Genomic DNA, 17,278 nt, shown 5'->3' on the forward strand with positions numbered 1-17,278 from the left:
AGGAACTAAAATTTTTAACATTATTTAAATTGCCACATTTGGCTAGCACTTACTGTATTAAACAGTGCAGCTCTAGAAAAATCACAAAAAAAATAAAATATTATATGATTAACAAGCTCATGGAGGGGGGAATGACATAATTTTTTAAAAACATGCTTTATTTAAAATGAGACAGGAAGGAGAAAAAAACAATAAAACAAATAGTAAGTAGTAGATTTAAACCCAATTAGAAAAGAAATTACCTAAAATGCGAATGGAGGAGATACCCACAAGAAAAGTCTATAAAAATACATATTTTCTTATAAGAGATACTCTTTAAAAATAAAATCACAGAAATGGTAAGTGTAATGGATTTGAAAATATATACCATGTATACACTGACCCCCTCCCAAAAAAAGCCTATAAAATATCAGAAAAAGACTTTGAGGCAAAGAGTATTATTGGAGATTAAAAGGGACATTTTATAATCTTAAGAGTCAATTCAATAGAAAGATATAAAACCCACGTTTGTAAACACCTAACAGCATGCTACTAAACAATGAAGGGGTCAACCAAGAAATCAAAAAGGAAATAAAAAGAAATACCTGGAGACAAATGAAAATGAAAACACGATGGTTCAAAATCTTTGGGATGTAGCAAAAGCAGTTCAAAGAGGGAAGTTTATAACAAAATAAGCCTACCCCAAGAAGCAAGAAAAATCTCATATAAACAACATAATGGAGCTAGAAAAAGAAAAACAGACTAAAAGCTCAAAACTAGTAGAACAAAGGAAATAATTAAGATTAGAGCAAAAAATAACAAAATAGAAATTTAAAAAATCAATAGAACAAATTAATAAAACCAGGATCTGGTTCTTTAAAAAGATAACAAAATTGATAAGCCTTTAGCCAGACTGATAAAGAAAGAGAGAGGACTCACACAAAATCAGAAATGAAGGAGGAGAACCAACACCACAGAAATAGAAAAGTTTATAAGAGAAAATTATGAAAAATTATATGTCAACAAATTGGACTACCCAAAAGAAATGGATAAATTCCTAAAAACATATAATCTCCTAAAACTGAATCAAGAAGGCACAGAAAATCTGAACACACTAATTACCAGCAACAAAATTGAATCAGTAATCAAAAAAGGTTGCAGGGTACAAAGTTAATACACAGAAATCCCTTGCATTTCTGAAGCAGCCAGCAGAAAGAGAAATTAAGAAAACAATCCCATTAACAATTGTACCAAAAATAATAAAATATCTATGAATAAACTTAACCAAAGATGTGAAAGACCTGTACTCTGAAATCTACAAATCACTGATGAAGGAAATTGAAGACAACACAAACAAATGGAAAGATATTCCATGCTCATGGATTGGGAGAACAAATATTGTTAAAATGTCCATACTACCCAAAGCATTCCATAGATTTAATGCAATATCTATCAAAAAACTAATAGCACTTTTCACAGAACTAGAACAAATAATCCTAAAATTACATGAAATCACAAATATCCCAAATAGCCAAGCAATCTTTAAAAAGAAGAACAAAACTGGAGGCATCACAATCCCAGATTTCAAGATCTACTACAAAGTTGTAGAAATCAAAACAGTATGGTACTAGCACAAAAATAGACACCTAGATCAATGAGCAGAATAGAGAGCCCAGAAATAAACCAAAGCTTATATGGTCAATTAACCTTTTAACAAAGGAGGCAATAATATGCAATGGGGAAAAGACAGTCTCTTCAACAAATGGTGTTGGGAAAACTGGACAAGTACATGCAAAAAAGTTAAACTGGACCGGTTTCTCACACCACACACAAAAATAAACCCCAAATCATTTAAAGACCTAAAAATGAGACCTGAATCCATGAAAATCCTAGAAGAAAGAACAGGCAGTAATTTCTCTGACACTGGCTATAGCAATATTTTTCTAAATAGGCCTCCTGAGGCAAGGAAAACAAAAACAAAAATATTGAGACTACATCAAAATAAAAACTTCTGCACAGCAAAGGAAACAATCAACAAAACTAAAAGACAACCTACTGAATGGGAGAAGATACTGGCAAATGACATATCTGATAAAGAGTTAATACCCAAAATATATAAAGAACTTCTACAACTCAATACCAAATAAACAAATAACCCAGTTAAAAAAAAAATGGGCAGAAGACATGAACGGACATTTCTCCAAAAAAGACATGCAGATAACCCACAGACACATGAAAGGATGTTCAACATCACTGATCATCAGGGAAATACAAATCAAAACTACAGTGAAATATTACCTTGCACTTGTCAGAAAGGCTAAAATCTAAAACACAAGAAGCAACAAGTGTTGGGGAAGAAGTGGAGAAAGAGGAACCCTTGTTCACTATTGGTGGGAATGTAAACTGGTGCAGCCACTTGGAGAGCAAGTGGAGGTTCCTCAAAAAATTGAAAATAGAATTACTTATGATCCAGTAGTTATGCTACTGAGTATTTACCCAAAGAATACAAAAACACTAATTTGAAAGAATAAATCCACATCTATGTTTATAGCAACATTATTTACAGTAGCCAGATTATGGAAGCAGCCTAAGAGCCCATGGACAGATGAATGTGTTCCTCCATATGTTCTTTAAAAAGTGAACAAATCTGCTGATAGATGGATGTATTGTGAGGAAAACTAAAGATTCAAGGATAATTTCAAGTATTTGACTTAAAGCACCTGGAAGAATGAAGGTGCTAACAAATGAGATGGAAAAGGTTTTAGGTGGATCAGGTTGTGAGGAATGAAATTCGAACTCAATTTTGCAGCTACTGGGTTTAGCAAATCTGTTGGGCATCCAAGTAGAGCTGTAGAGTACATCATTGCATATACAAATCTGTATTTCAGGGAAAAAATCTGGGCCTGATATATAAATTTGGGAGTCAATATCACTCTGATGTTTTTTAGAACCATGAAATCAACAAGAAAATGAGTGATGTTAGAGGAAAACGAAGAAGACCAAGAAATGAACTCTGGGACACATCAACACTGAGGGAAAATTGAGAAGAAAAGGAACCAGCAAAAAAGATAGAGAGAAGCAGAAGGAAGGAGGAAAACTGCAAGACAGAACTATTCTTGCAGGAAAACGAAGAAGAACATATACGACAAAAAAGATCAGTGGGTCAGGTAGGGTGATATTTGACTAGTGAATTGAGCAATGTGGGGTTATGTATGACTTGACAAGGACACTGTTGGTGGAATACTAGCAACAAGGGCCGCATTGCATCTTATTTAAATGAGACTTGGTGGATTTTAAAATGTGTATATCTCACAAACATAATTTAAGCAAGCAAAAGCAAATACAAAAAAATAACTCCATTTATAAAAACAAAAGTAGGAGATACCAAGGAAAGTGTGTGCATTTTTGTTAACTGTATTTCTGGTGACTGTACAGTTGGGAATTCTATTTTTTACCAAGTTTAATAAAAATGCAGAATTTGGGGGGGTGGCTGGGTGGCTCAGTCAGGTAAGCACCAGACTCTTGGTTTTGGCTCAGGTCATGATCTCAGGGTCCTGAGATGAGCCCCACCTCGGGCTCCATGCTCAGCACAGAGTCTGCTTGTCCCTCTGCCTCTGCTCCTCCCTCTGCTTTCTTTCTTTCATAAGTAAATAAAATATTTATTTAAAAATGCAGAATTTTGTTTTACTTTTTTTTAAAGCTATGACATTAGCGCACAGAATACCTCATTGTTGTTTGGGGAGAAGGGCATATGTCACTAATAGAGTATCTCTAAAGCTAGATTGATACAGGGGTGAAAAACACTTTTCTCTTCCAGTTTTGGGAAGCTTCCTCTTGGTTCCCAGGAGGAGGGATTCCTTGATGTTGAAACACATCAGCCACCTTGGCCCAGATGCCTTATGGTGTGGATAAACTGAAATTCACTTTTATATCCTCTTCTCCCTCTCTGCCTTCAACCCAGACTTGACTCCCTTAAACCCAGAGACCTATTGGAACTTGACCCCCCAAAATGGTTCCCAGTATGTCAGGCAATCTGGACTTTGCAGTGTCACCATGGAGATGGTGTCCCTCAAAAGACCTCCTTTTGTAGCTTGTGGAATCTTCAGATTGATAATTCTGTCATTTTCATTTCATTTCCTGAAAGTCAGGGTCGGCTTGTGAAAAGTTGTTAAACAATATGCCAAATGTTAACTGTCAAATTTCACTCTAAAGTTTCCCCATTCAGAGCATCAGCTGAAGACTTCATTGGGTTGTATAGTGGCTTTCTGATTTTGATAGCCCATTGAACAAGAGAGTTTGAAATTTGCTGTATACTGCTAACAACTGTCTGCTCATGTCCTGCCTGAAATACCATGATTGTTTATGAAAAGTATCTTTAATAAAGCTGGATACAGTTTGGTTTGGAAAAAAACTAAAAAATAAAAATAAAAATGAAAGTAAATGCAGTAACTCTATGGGGTTCGAAGTCAGGAAAATTGACAATTTAGGGCAATTGTTTCTCAAAGGGAGCATAAAGAAGGCCTCTGGGTTGCTGGTATTATTATGTTCTGGGTGCTATTTTCATGAGTGTGTTCAATTGGTGAAAAATAATCAAGCTATACACATATAATAAGAGCATTTTTCTGTTTTAAATACAAAAAAACCAAGGTGTGCACAAGAACTGGAGATCGAAGTATAGAAAGCTCTTTAGAAAAACTGGCTGTGAATGGAAGCAAAGAAATGAGGTGGTTGTTGGTAGAGGAAACAAAGTCCAGATTTGTTTTTTTGTTGTTTCCTTTTCCTTTCTGTTTGTGAGAGAGAAAGAGTATGTTTGTATGCAACCAGGACAATACAGTTAAGAAAAGAGAAACTGATCATGTAGGAGAGACAGAAAAGAATTGGTTGGAGTGATGTCCCTGTGTAGGTTAAGAGCCAATGAGACCTAACACACAAGATGAGAGGATGTTTCAGATAGGAGTATAGAGAGTCCATTGATGGGACTAAGTGAGAAGCAGTTTGTGGATGAAACATATGTGTACAGATTTTTCTTTAAAATACTTTGATTTTTGGGGTTCCTGTGTGGCACAATCAGTTAAGCACCCGACTCTTGGTTCCAGCTCAGGTCATGATCTCAGGGTCGTGAGATCAAGCCCTGCATCAGGCTCTGCACTCAGTGCGGAGTCTGCTTAAGATTCTCTCCCTCTGACCCTCTCCCCCCAACTCAGTCCCTCTCTCCCTCTCTCTCTTTTTCTCTCTCAAATAAATAAACCTTTAAAATAATTAATAAATTGTAAAAAATAAAACACTTTGATTTTCCCAGTGAAACTGGAAGCAATGTCAACAACAGGGAATGAGACTAGTTAGGAGGTGATGAAGATGTGAGGAGATAGAGAAAAATAACAGCTAAAACAGTGGTAGAGGAATATAGAAATAAAGTATGATTGCCAGGCAATATTTAAGTCTCACTTAAGTCTTCTGTCATTAATTTAAAGCAAATTTAATCACCATGGTAAAGCTTGTCTTTCTCCTACAATTCAGCTGCAGAGATCCAGGTATTGAGTTGGTGGTAAGTTAGATTGAAATCACGTACTGACTTTGCCATGACAGTGCAAAGAAATAAGTGAAGTCAAAAGACAGGGGTACGTGCATAGTAGCATTTGTAATGTTTAAGCTGTGGAGGTAAGAAGAGGGCAGTGAAAAAATATCAGGATCAATAGATTGGAGGTCCTAATAGACTGAAAAACTTTTTGGAATCAGGGCATTAATTTATATTATAATTATATACTATATGTAGAAATCATTATTGTTTGGTCAGCCAATCTTAGTTACCTCACTCGCTATTTCTTTTTGCATGTAAACTCAATCTCTTCTTCCTAAAAATATCTCTTAGATTTTTTTTTTAATGACAGTCTTTTGGTAGTGAATGGTTTGTTTTTTTCTGAAAATATCTTGATATTTTTTGAAAAATCTTGATTTTCTGAAAATATCTTTGATTTTTCTGAAAATACCTTGAAAGATGTTTTTGCTGGAAATCCAGGTTGACAGTTATTTTCTCTCAGCTCTTTGAAGATATATTCTTCTGTATTCTAGCTTCTAATATTGCTGTTGATAAATCATCCTTCATTCTAACTGCTATTCTTTTGTAGGTGAGTTCTCTTTTCTCTCTGGGATTTTTTATAATCTTCCCATTTTCTTTGGTGTTCTTTAAATTTACTAGCATGTATGTAAGTGTGGATTCATCTTTATTTATTTTGGATTAGATTTTCTGGTCATCCTGAATATGAGGGTGGTTGTTTTTCAAATATATCATCTGAGGATAAGTTTCGTCTAAGTATGATGGACTGCTTTAAAAGGGGGGGGGGTGCCCGGGTGGTTCGGTCAATTAAGACTCTTGGTTTCCACTCAGGTGGAAAGCCTGCATCGGGCTTTGTGCTCAGCACAGAGTCTGCTTCAGATTCTTTCTCCCTCTCCCTCCCAATCACTCTCTCTCTCTCTCAAATAAATAAATAAAATCTTAAAAAAAAAAAGAAAATTAAAAATAAGAGGGGGGAGAGGGAAGACTCCATAAAGAACCTGTAGCAGCCTACCTATATTCGTGAGACTCAAAAGATTTTCAACTTAACAACTCACATCTATTGTCATGTTTGACAAAAATATCTACACATAACATGTTTGTGTACACAAGTGTGTAAACTAACATGAAAAACTCCAGGTATGATTATGAATCATAGAATGTGAGATTTCACTGTATCACGTTCATCTTTCTGAGTCCCTGTCCTGCTTCAAGCTTCAGGGTCAGCCAAGTTTGGTCCTTTTCCTTGAAACAGTCTTCTAGATTGATTCAATCCAGGAAGAATCAACTATCTCTGATTAAGGTAAATGAGCTCTAGTTAAAATACTTTATGAATTAGCATTCTAGCATTGGCATTTTGAGCCTCTCTTTCAATTAGCGAATTGGAAAATTTTGCCACCAGTTGAAAGAAGTTCAGTTACAAGCAAACATGTAAAGAGAATTGGAGACTGGATGGAAGAAGTAAAAAGTACATTGTACCATTGTTTGAAAGAATTTCTTGAAATACTCTTGTATAAATTGGGTATATCATTAACCATACACACATTCCTATTTAGTCTTTTTAAGGTAGACTGAAGGTGAGGAAGTGTATTTACACATTGTTCATGAGCTGTCTTATTTTTGATCATCACTAGCTTCCCAAAGAAAGAGGTGTAGGATAATTTTCTAGCTATTCTTTCTGGATCCACATTACCAAAGAGTTGTTCAGGATGAAAGAAGGTGTTTCTTTGTTTCTGTGAATTCAAGGAAACTACATATGTTCTTCTGGCAAGATTCCTCTCTCAAAGCCTGCTCCAACCCCCACGCCTTCCCCAGTGCATCCCTCACCCTGAGCCTTTATTACCACTTCTCACTCTTAGGTAAAATCTGTTATATTTAAGGACACAAACGTCTTAAAACTTACTGAGTTTAACATACATATTTTGCTCCATTTGTTTCAGCTATGCTGAACACAGAAATGAATAAATTATGTCCACTTCCATGCCTAAGCTGCTCATATAATTTCTGGTTTTGCTAATGAAGTGTCTGACAAAGTATAATAGAGTTGTCAGAAACAATGGTTTTGGAATCAGAAAGACCTATATTGGAATACCGATTTAATCACTTTTACTGCCTTATGTTTCCTCGTCTATAAAATGGGGCAGTCACCTAAGGTAAAGTTACCATAAGATAATGAAGGTTAAGCCTCAGCATCCCTCACCAATGGACTCCTTTTGAGGCCCTGGGGAGGGTCTTCACAATGTGGTCATAAAGTCTTTTATTTCTGTAAAACTTTATAAAAGTATGATCTTCTTGTCTTTTTCTTAAGAAGCTCCTTCCTCCAAATTTTATGAGCTTCCTGTCTCTCCCACAAAACTTGGTACTTCCATGATGTTAATAATACAGGTATACATTTATGAAGAGAATTAAGTAGGATAACATTTTTTCTGCTCTTTTTTATTCTTCTTCCTTTACCAACTAAATCCTCCTTATCATCCATATTTTAGCTGACTTCCATTCCCTCAGAAGTTTTCCAGACCCCTCTTCCACCCCAGGTCAGGTATGGGGTTCAATGCTTTCTAAGCTTTCTGCACTTGTACTTGTTAACATCAAATTATAAGTAAACAATTATTTCTCTAGTTGGTTGCTTTCATATATAAGTCCTCTGCTAGAATGTAACCTCTATGGAAGAGAGGTCTGCATCTATCATGTTTATCACCATGTTTCCTATGCCTATAAGTGAATTAATAAATCAGTTAATTCATTCATTAATGGATTAATAATCAATGAATTAATCTGCACCCAGTAAATGCAAATAATATTTGCTTTAATATACAACCACTTCACTAATATACAAGTAAAACTATAATAAGTATTATTAAGATAATAACTAAAATGTATTTTAAATGAGATATTTTATTTTATATTTGACAAAATCTTAGCAGCCTCATATATAAGGGCAGTTATGGGGATTAAAATGCTTAAATGTATGCAATTACTGCTGTATTTTATTTTAATTAATGGCTGGATTTCCTTTAAATTTTATTTTTAGTTGATTTTATTTTAATTAATGGCTGTGGATTTTTTAAATTACTACAAATAGACAATTACCACACAGTTTGCCTTAAGCAAAAAAAGGCCAAAATTCAATAAATAGGCCATCAACTCACCTGTTAATGTGTAGCTATTGAAATTAGCAGTGAGTGTAAAAAAAATCCTATTCAAATTTGTGGTATAGTGCAGTGAAAATTGGGTTCAAGTTCTAGCTCAGACACCTACTGGTTGTAGGATTTGAGGAAAGTCACTTAATTTTTCTAACTTTCCTCATAAAATCATGACAATACTTACTTTGCTCTGTTAGTCATTAAATAAGTCAATGAATAAAATCTTGTCACAATATTTGGCAAAGAGAAAGTGTTTATTAATTGTTAGCTATTTTTATTTTTAAAGCTATAAATAAATTTTAACTAAAAGTTCCAATCCCACTAAGCTGTTTGGCAATAACAAGTACATAATGCTTTCAATTTGTTCAAAGAAAATACTCTAGAAGTTTGGACTAATTATTTTAAGCACATTTTGGTTTGAGTTTATGTAATACCTATTTTTCATGACTCTGGTAGTACACAAGAAGATAAACTTTATAGCAAAATACAACTTTGTTAGTTGCTATCCTAATGTGGAAAAAAATTAAAGAAATAATGATACTGATTAGGAACACATGCAATAGTAATCATCAGGAGCAGATGCAATTCCTTACATGTTCTTTGGAAACAGTACAGCCTTATATCTGAACTTTATATGTTCAGTATCAAAGCTGAAGGTATTTCCCAGCTATGATTTTAAAATACTGTACTGCACATACTAGAATAAGAAAATGCTACTGAACATATTTCAATAACCTTATGGGTAATGTGGAATGTCGTATCCTGAGAAAGTAGAAAACTTCTCATGAGAATGTTTGAAATGTCACTCCGGTTCAGTTTAGATCAGAGTGCAGGTGGCTCTACAAAGCCTTTGCTGGAGGCTTTGTGTTTATACAGTTGTTGCTTCCAGGATGGTATTGATTGGTTAGGCAACTAATAAAACAAGCAGCCCTGCTTTCATCTATGTGCATTTGGGGGATTCTGAAAGATAGAAAAGTGGTTTTAATTAGGGCATGGTCCTTTCACTTATTTTACTTTTTAATTCTTTTCTTCTTTCCATTCCAACCCACATCCGTCTCCTATTTCAGAATTTCTCTCCCTGTGCATGATTCCGAAGCCACAGATGCTTTGGAAGGCAAACAATCCTAAGGAAGACATTCTTCTTGGATCCTTAAGACAGAAACTCTTAACATTAGAAAAGTCAACAAGCTTTTAATGTCCCTATTTCATCAATTCCTATTCAGAGTTACTCATTTGTAACCTAAGGCAATATGGATCAAAATCTCTCAGTTGAAAATAAACTAAAATTTATAATGGAATTGATGAGAAATACCCAATATAAAATGTTTTACAATTTATATGACAGCTTCAATACATGAAAGCACATTGTGCGCTAAATCATTATATATGTGTGTATATATGCATAGATAGATATATACAACATGTATATATGACCAATTTTTAAATTTATGATACATTTGTATTTTTAAAGTATGTTCCTCTATACTCTATAGAGTCTCTTAATCTATTTTTCATGTTTTTTTCTCACACTTTTGTGATATTGCCTTCTATCTCTACTTTCTATATCTCCTTTTAAACTATTCAAAAATTCATCTTTGATTTTATAATGAACATCCAAGCAAAGCTAAAGACAATATTCAAAATGTAATTCAGAGACTGTAAATAGAATTTCTTGTCAGATAGCTGTACAATATAAGCTGTGGGGGGACAAAGTGATTTTTTTCCCCAAGAAAACTAAAAAAATACAAAAAAGTAGCAAGTATTAAAAACTGACCACATAAATTAGCATATAAACTGGAGTTAAAGTGTTTCCAAAGATGAACATAAAATATAAAAGTACTAGTGTGATTCAAATGGTAATCAGACAACTAAGAAAATGAATTAGCACATAATTACTGTACCGTTTGGCTCACATAAGACAATTTTTCATTTATAGTTCATTTAAAGTATTTCAAGACTCTAAAGAAAAAGACAAAAAATTATTTTGGTAGACCTTCAACTATGTTTGTTTTTTTTTTCAGAGAAGGGGCTGCCACAGAGGGAGAGGGAGAGAGAGAATCTTAAGCAGGCTCCACGCCCAGCACAGAGTCTGATGCAGATCTTGATCCCACGACCCTGAGATCATGACCTGAGCCGAAATCAAGAGTCGGCCGCTTAACCGAGTCACCCAGGAATCCCAACCTTTGATTATGTTTTGAAATACAAAATTCTGACAGTGCTTCTTACCCTGTGGCACCTGGGTCCACAGCGGCAGCATCACTTCGGAGCCGGTCAGAAGTGCAAATTCTCGGGCACGACCCTAGACCTACTACACCAGAAACTCTGAGGGTGAGACCCAGAAATTTGTGTTTTATAACAGCTTTCTAGATGATTCTGATGCACTCCAGCTTGGAAGCACTAGTAAACTGATTAATAGTATTTATTCGGGAGACAGGCTGACAGTTCAAATCTCAAATTTGCTACCAATTAGCTGAGTGATTATTGTCAGATAAGTCTACCATATTGTTCTTTCTGTTTCCCTCTTGTAAAATAATGCCAAAGTAGTATTATCTCATAATGTTGTAGTAAAGAGATTAATACATGGAGAGCACCAAGGCCATTTTTAGATACAGAGTTAACACTCAATAAGTGTTATCAATTGTTTCTATATTTTTGAAGCTAAGTTCTACTGAAAGTAAGTGACTTGGTCAAAGTCATCCAGCTAGTGTCACTTAAGGAATAAAATCCCAGTTTTCTCTACTCATACATAGTGTTTATTTCATAGCTTGGAATTGGTGAAAATCACCACATTTTCTCTAAATGACCAAGTAGTAAACTAAGCATTTACGTATACAGGATCTTCACAAAATATGTGTCTTAGTCTGGATTTTCATTTTGCATTCTTAATGATATGTACTGAAAAAGTTATCAGCAACCTTTCAACAAAATGGTTAAGACATAGTAAGCTTTTCATCTTTTTTCAAGAGACTGATAACCATAAATTAGCATTATTTCATAAGCAGTATAATTAGCATGTGTCAAAACTTATGGAAAGTTTTGTGGAGGGAAGATATGAAGAGCAGCATCTGCTCTAATAACAAATAGAGGCCTGTGTCTTCCATGTCACATCAACAGGAAGGGAGTTAAGTGGCCCTAACAGAATATGTTATAAAGTTTGGGGAAAGGAAGCTAGGAAACAATGAAAATAAGCATGAATTACTATAATACTACTGCTTTAACAAATAAACTCAAACAGTACCAGAGTCACACACGAGAGGAAGCATCGCAGGAGCTCCGTGGTCTGTGGGTGATTTTCTCCTTCGCAACAAAGGCTTCCTCTACCTTGTGGTTTCAGTATCTTGAAAGGCTTTGTCGTAATCTTCACCCTGTTGGAAAAAGTAGAAAAGAACATGGAGTGTACATTACCCACTTCTAAAAGCCTTGGCCTAAAAATGGCACACCATCCGTCCTCTCATACGTCCTCTTGCAGAACTCAGTCATCTGGTCACACCTGACTGCAGGAGGATGGGGGTGTTCAGCTTAGCTGTGCACTCACTACAACCAGCCACGCGACATTCACTTCCCTGATGCCAGACGCACTATCACATAGGTGATACATAAATGATAAACTTGGACATGACAATTTGAATTTTTTGTTCCTCATTTGCGGAGGTGAATCAGAATAGCTGCTTAAAATTCTCCCTCCAATAAAATAAGGAGCAAAGCCCTCTAGTACATTACAGAAATGCCGTAAAGATTAAATGAGAATGCATGTTATTTCATTTTAGCCTACTATCTGATTAATAAGAGGTCAACACACTTCATACATGAATATATCTGGAAAAACAGGCCTGGAGGTTGGGTAAGGAAATGGAAGGAAAGCAAATAGTGTCTGAGTTCAAGAACTGAAAGCAAAAAACAAGGTTGGAGATTTTCATATTTATCAGAATTTTTAGATAATTGTTTTAATTGTGAGCTCTCTTAAGCTTTTCTTTCTTAAGTTATTCTATGGTTAAAGCTTATTAGTCTTTTAATTAGAGAAAATTCCATTTCAACTTAGTGCAGTTTTAATTTCTCTAGTTTAGAAGTGATATATGGCTTTAGAGCCCATGAGTTCATGACCGAAAGGCCTATACCTCAAAGAGTGCTTGTTTCTTTATTTCCAAATGGGAATGAACTTAGGATGCGCTATCCCAAATATCAGTACTGGTCCAACTTACTTTCATAAGAAAGCTGTTTTAAAAAGCTGTTGTGCTTTATGTAATCCAGTGACTGACTCTCCTTAATAAATATATTTATTCCAGAGCGGAATCTTCCATTAAAGGACACTTTTCTGAATAGATTTGTGGAGTTGAATTTTAACTTTTCATGGATTAGAAGAAAATAAACAGAATATTCAGTCATTGTACTGAGAATATGCCACTCAGCCCGTGCCAGTCACTGAACATCTCAATAACAGAGGATACATGAAACCCCCTCCTGCGGTCAATGTAAGCACTTATGACCAGGTTACCTTCATTCTGATTCTAGGTCAGATGCCTTGACCTTTGTACCAGAAATTCTATTAAGATTCAGTATTAAATTATTGAAATAGTCCCACCAAGCCAACATAATAGTGAATACTGTAATCACAAATTAATGGAAAAGAAAATTTAAGAGAATGTTCTGACCTGGCTAGAATGTCTAAATTCATAAAATAGATGAGAAGAAATTTGAAAACATTTTAAAACCCTAGTAGGAGAAACCCTTGTTTAGAGAATCTTGAGGGTTTGTTTTCTCTATTCATCTTGAAATTCTGCCAGAAAGTCAAGAAAACATTCTCAAGAGAAAATAGGAAATGTGTAATATTTGAACTAAAATAGCTAGTTCAGAATACATGACTTCCTTTTAGTCTGATATCTCAGGATGTTTCCACACAGACCTCCCTCCCTAAAACATGCAGGAAGTGAGATCACAGAGTAAGCCATGATGTGAAGCTTTACCAAATGAAGACCGGTGAAGGTCTGTGGAGGGGGAGGCAAAGTGCACAAGCCTTAGATTAAATACGCAGCCTCCCCTCAATTCTCAGCTTCTCCACTGGGCTGGCAGACGTGTCTGTGTCAGCAAGATTATGTCCAAAGTTATGGTACCCATGTGACCTCAAAGTGGTCAAACAAACAGAACCTCTAAGGAGCGACATACAGGGCAAAACAAGGAAGCCTCTCTAGGTTTGATTCTGAATTCTCTAAGGGCCCCCTGCCACACACACACACACACACACACACACACACACACACACACACAGGACATTACTATCCTCTGCTGATATTCGCTCACCATGACACTAAGTGCCCTTCATGGTAACTAAACTCTTTTAGGGCATTGGGACAGTGTTTTGAAGAATCACAATAATGAATTTAAAAATAACTCAGATAGTTGTTGTTTAATAAATGTGAGTTCCTATCTCTTCTCAGAAATATTTGTACTATTAAGAAGAATCTTAAACTCTGATCTTTAAATCTGATGATCCTAAGAGATAAAATTCTCATTATAAAATCAGATTTCATGACAGGTGCTTGGAGACAGATTTGGGGGCAGGCTCCACAAGTCAGACCACGTAAGCTGTTACATGGTTATGCACAAAGATTTCATCTTAAATCAGTGCTTTGCGAATTATTGTAAGGAAGGACTGGGGCTTCCCCCCTCCCCATCCCCACCAGAAGAATACCTTTGTCAAATCCTAAATCACGTACTTGCTTGTCCTGGCACCCTCAATTTCTGTCCTTACCTCCTCATGAAAGACAAACAGTTCAAGGACGGGGCATTGCCACCACACCGTGTGGGATTAGCGTCATTTTAAATCCTCATAGCTGTATCAGCTTCGAGGACGCTTTATGAGGGGATTAGTAGTGCCTGAACTTTTAATTATTCTTAATTGTATTAATTGTCAGCAGAACGTAAATGTAGTGTCTGTCCTATTTTAAGTAACAGGGCTTCCAATTCTATAAACAATAAAAAAGAGTACATGAGCAGGCTGGGAAGGAACTCATTTTTAAAAGTCTTAGATGTCAGTTCTAATCAGAAGTGACCCTCTCCTGGCTGTTCCCAGGCAGCTAACTCAATAGCCTGCCAATCCAGGAGATTTTCTTGACCAGATACAACTGTACCTTCCAGAGTTCAAAAATCAATAACCATTTTCTAAAGGGCAAGTAGGTTGGGGATGGGAGGTATGTATACATTTTGATTCAAATAGCCTTAAAATATAAAGGTTCTTAACTAATAATAAGAACTAACATACTTTGAGTACTACATATTATGCACCAGGATTCTCCTATGCATGTCCTCTCAGCCTGAACACAACTTTGTAACTATTACTGTTATTTTACTGATATAGAAACATAAAACCACCAGCAACAGAATTCTATTTCTATTCTAATTATATTTCTTCAGAAACACACACACACACACACAGACCCACACAAATCTTTATTCCTCACTCCCATGCCTAGGACAGAAATAGGCTGCTCAGCCCTTTGTCTCTTCACTAGAAAGCATGCAGTGACCATAATATCACCATAAAGTACTTGTTTTTCACCTTCTGGCCAAAATCAGAGTAAGGAGAAGAAGAGAGAAAAAAAAAAGTTAAGAAATAGACTAGTTCATACCACCTAATGGGAATTCCTTAACATTCAATAACAACAAATTTCAGACCCAGATTTCAGAGGGTAAATACTTACTTTAGCTTTTCTATCCATTATGCACTGATCCACAAATACATGTTTTCATGTAAGGGTGGGAATTTTGGTTTACTTAATGACTTATTTACCTTGGGAAAATACAAGGTGCCAGAATCTGTTTCTGAGTAGTTACTTAAAAACAGTCAATATAGAACATTAGTTTTCCATAGTTGTAGAATGGCTACTATCAACATGAAAGGAGTATATTTATTTTACTTTGTTTTATTTAATTCCTAACAGGACACCACAACTGTTAAAATACTGTTGTTGCTGTTTTTTACTTTAATCAGCACATTTCCATCTCTTTGGCATCTCTGTTTATATGCAAGAGCAAGTGCCTGGTAAGTGGAACTGGTAATCCAAAGTCTGCTTGGCCATGCCAAGTCCTCTGGCTATAATGTTCTCTTCTCTCCACTCTTTGGATGTTGGTGACATTCATTGTCTCCTACTTTAGGGGAATTACAGAGGCAGAACTTTAGTAAAATACACACCGATACGAATCTAAATTGTTGTTAAATTTTCTGAAAAAATGTTTTAAAACACATCAAATCCAAAGGTTACTTATTTGAGTTACTAACATCTTGTGCATTCTCTGCCAGCTGGGATTGTTAAAATGCATCAGAAATAGGCTCTGCACCCATTCATCCTTTGGTTTTTGAGTTAGGACCACTGCCATTGTTCCTGAGTGCTTCCCAGTCACCTCAGCAGTCAGGGCTCTGGGACACCTTGGAATTCTACAGGATCCAATAGCTAAAAGATGGCCAGCATAGATAAGCTCCAGACTTCAGTACTTGGCCAGCATGTTTGTTTGATTTGAAAGATTTATTTATTTTAGAGAGCGTGAGTGGGGGTGGGGCAAAGGGAGAGGCACCCTGCATCTGTACCAGTCATTAAATATTTTTACTATCAACCCTGATCATGATGTCAATTTATTTTTAAAAGTGTTCTGGGAGCAGGCTGCCTGGGTGGCTCAGTCGGTTAAGTGGCTGACTCTTGATTTCTGCTCAGGTCATGATCTCAGGTCCTGGGATAGAGACCCGGGTCAGACTCCATGCTTGAGATTCTCTCTCTCCCTCTTCCTCTGCTCCTCCCCACCGCCACACATGTGCACACAGGTGCTCTCTCTCTCTAATAAAAAAAAAAGTGTTTTAGGAGCTGAGAGAATGAGGTGATAAACTCCAAACCTGGCGATTTAAGGAAAAGAAACAGTTGAAATGTGATTTGAATCTGTAAGTGACCAAAATAAACCTTTCTTCTCCTATCTGGTATTTTCTTTAATTGCCTCTGTATTAGGATATAAAGCTGTTCATTTGTTTCCTTATGTTTGTTTGTAAGAATGGTGTGCTCAGTAAAAAGAAAGAACTTCTGATCAAAAGTGAAGGACCTGGGGGCACCTGCGTGGCTTGGTTGGTTGAGCGCCAGCCTCTGGGTTTCAGCTCAGATCATAGTCTTGGGGTCCTGGGATGGAGCCCCAGTCAGACTCCGGGCTCAGTGGGGAGTCTGCTTGTCCTTCTCCCTCCCCTTCTGCTCCTCGTCCCACCCCCCCACCACCTCACATGCACAAGCATGCATCCCTCTCTCTCAAATAAATAAATAAAATCTTAAAAAAAAAAAAAAAAAAGCGAAAGATCTCTCCTGAAGACCATGTGTGAGTTTGACCTTGAATTCTTAAGCCAGCAACTATAGTTGTACAGGAAATGTTTTATTTCCTGGTCCTGGTCTCTTCTAGCTGGTTGAGATTAAAGCCAGGAACTTCCATATACATGGATATTATTAAATGGCTTTTGAAAAAATTTTCAAATAAAATGATTATTAAAGGCAATTTTATAAAATCAAACCCTCTGAACTCAGAGTATATTTGATATGTAGTTTTTTATGCTACCGTACTTACTACATTTAGGAATGTTAAT

At 36.0% G+C, this 17,278-nt stretch overlaps 1 long non-coding RNA gene across 1 annotated transcript in view; it reads right to left on the bottom strand.

Moving 5' to 3' along the window:
* LOC116634952 overlaps window positions 1-17,278 on the bottom strand; it is a 68,102-nt gene that overhangs the window by 21,887 nt on the left and 28,937 nt on the right. The window contains exon 3 of the long non-coding RNA XR_004300083.1: window positions 11,912-12,038. This is a non-coding gene — a long non-coding RNA (uncharacterized LOC116634952). The remainder of the gene's footprint in view (window positions 1-11,911; window positions 12,039-17,278) is intronic.

This window comes from Phoca vitulina, unplaced genomic scaffold (genome assembly GCF_004348235.1).
Source record: "Phoca vitulina isolate PV1807 unplaced genomic scaffold, GSC_HSeal_1.0 scaffold10, whole genome shotgun sequence".
NCBI lineage: Eukaryota > Metazoa > Chordata > Mammalia > Carnivora > Phocidae > Phoca > Phoca vitulina.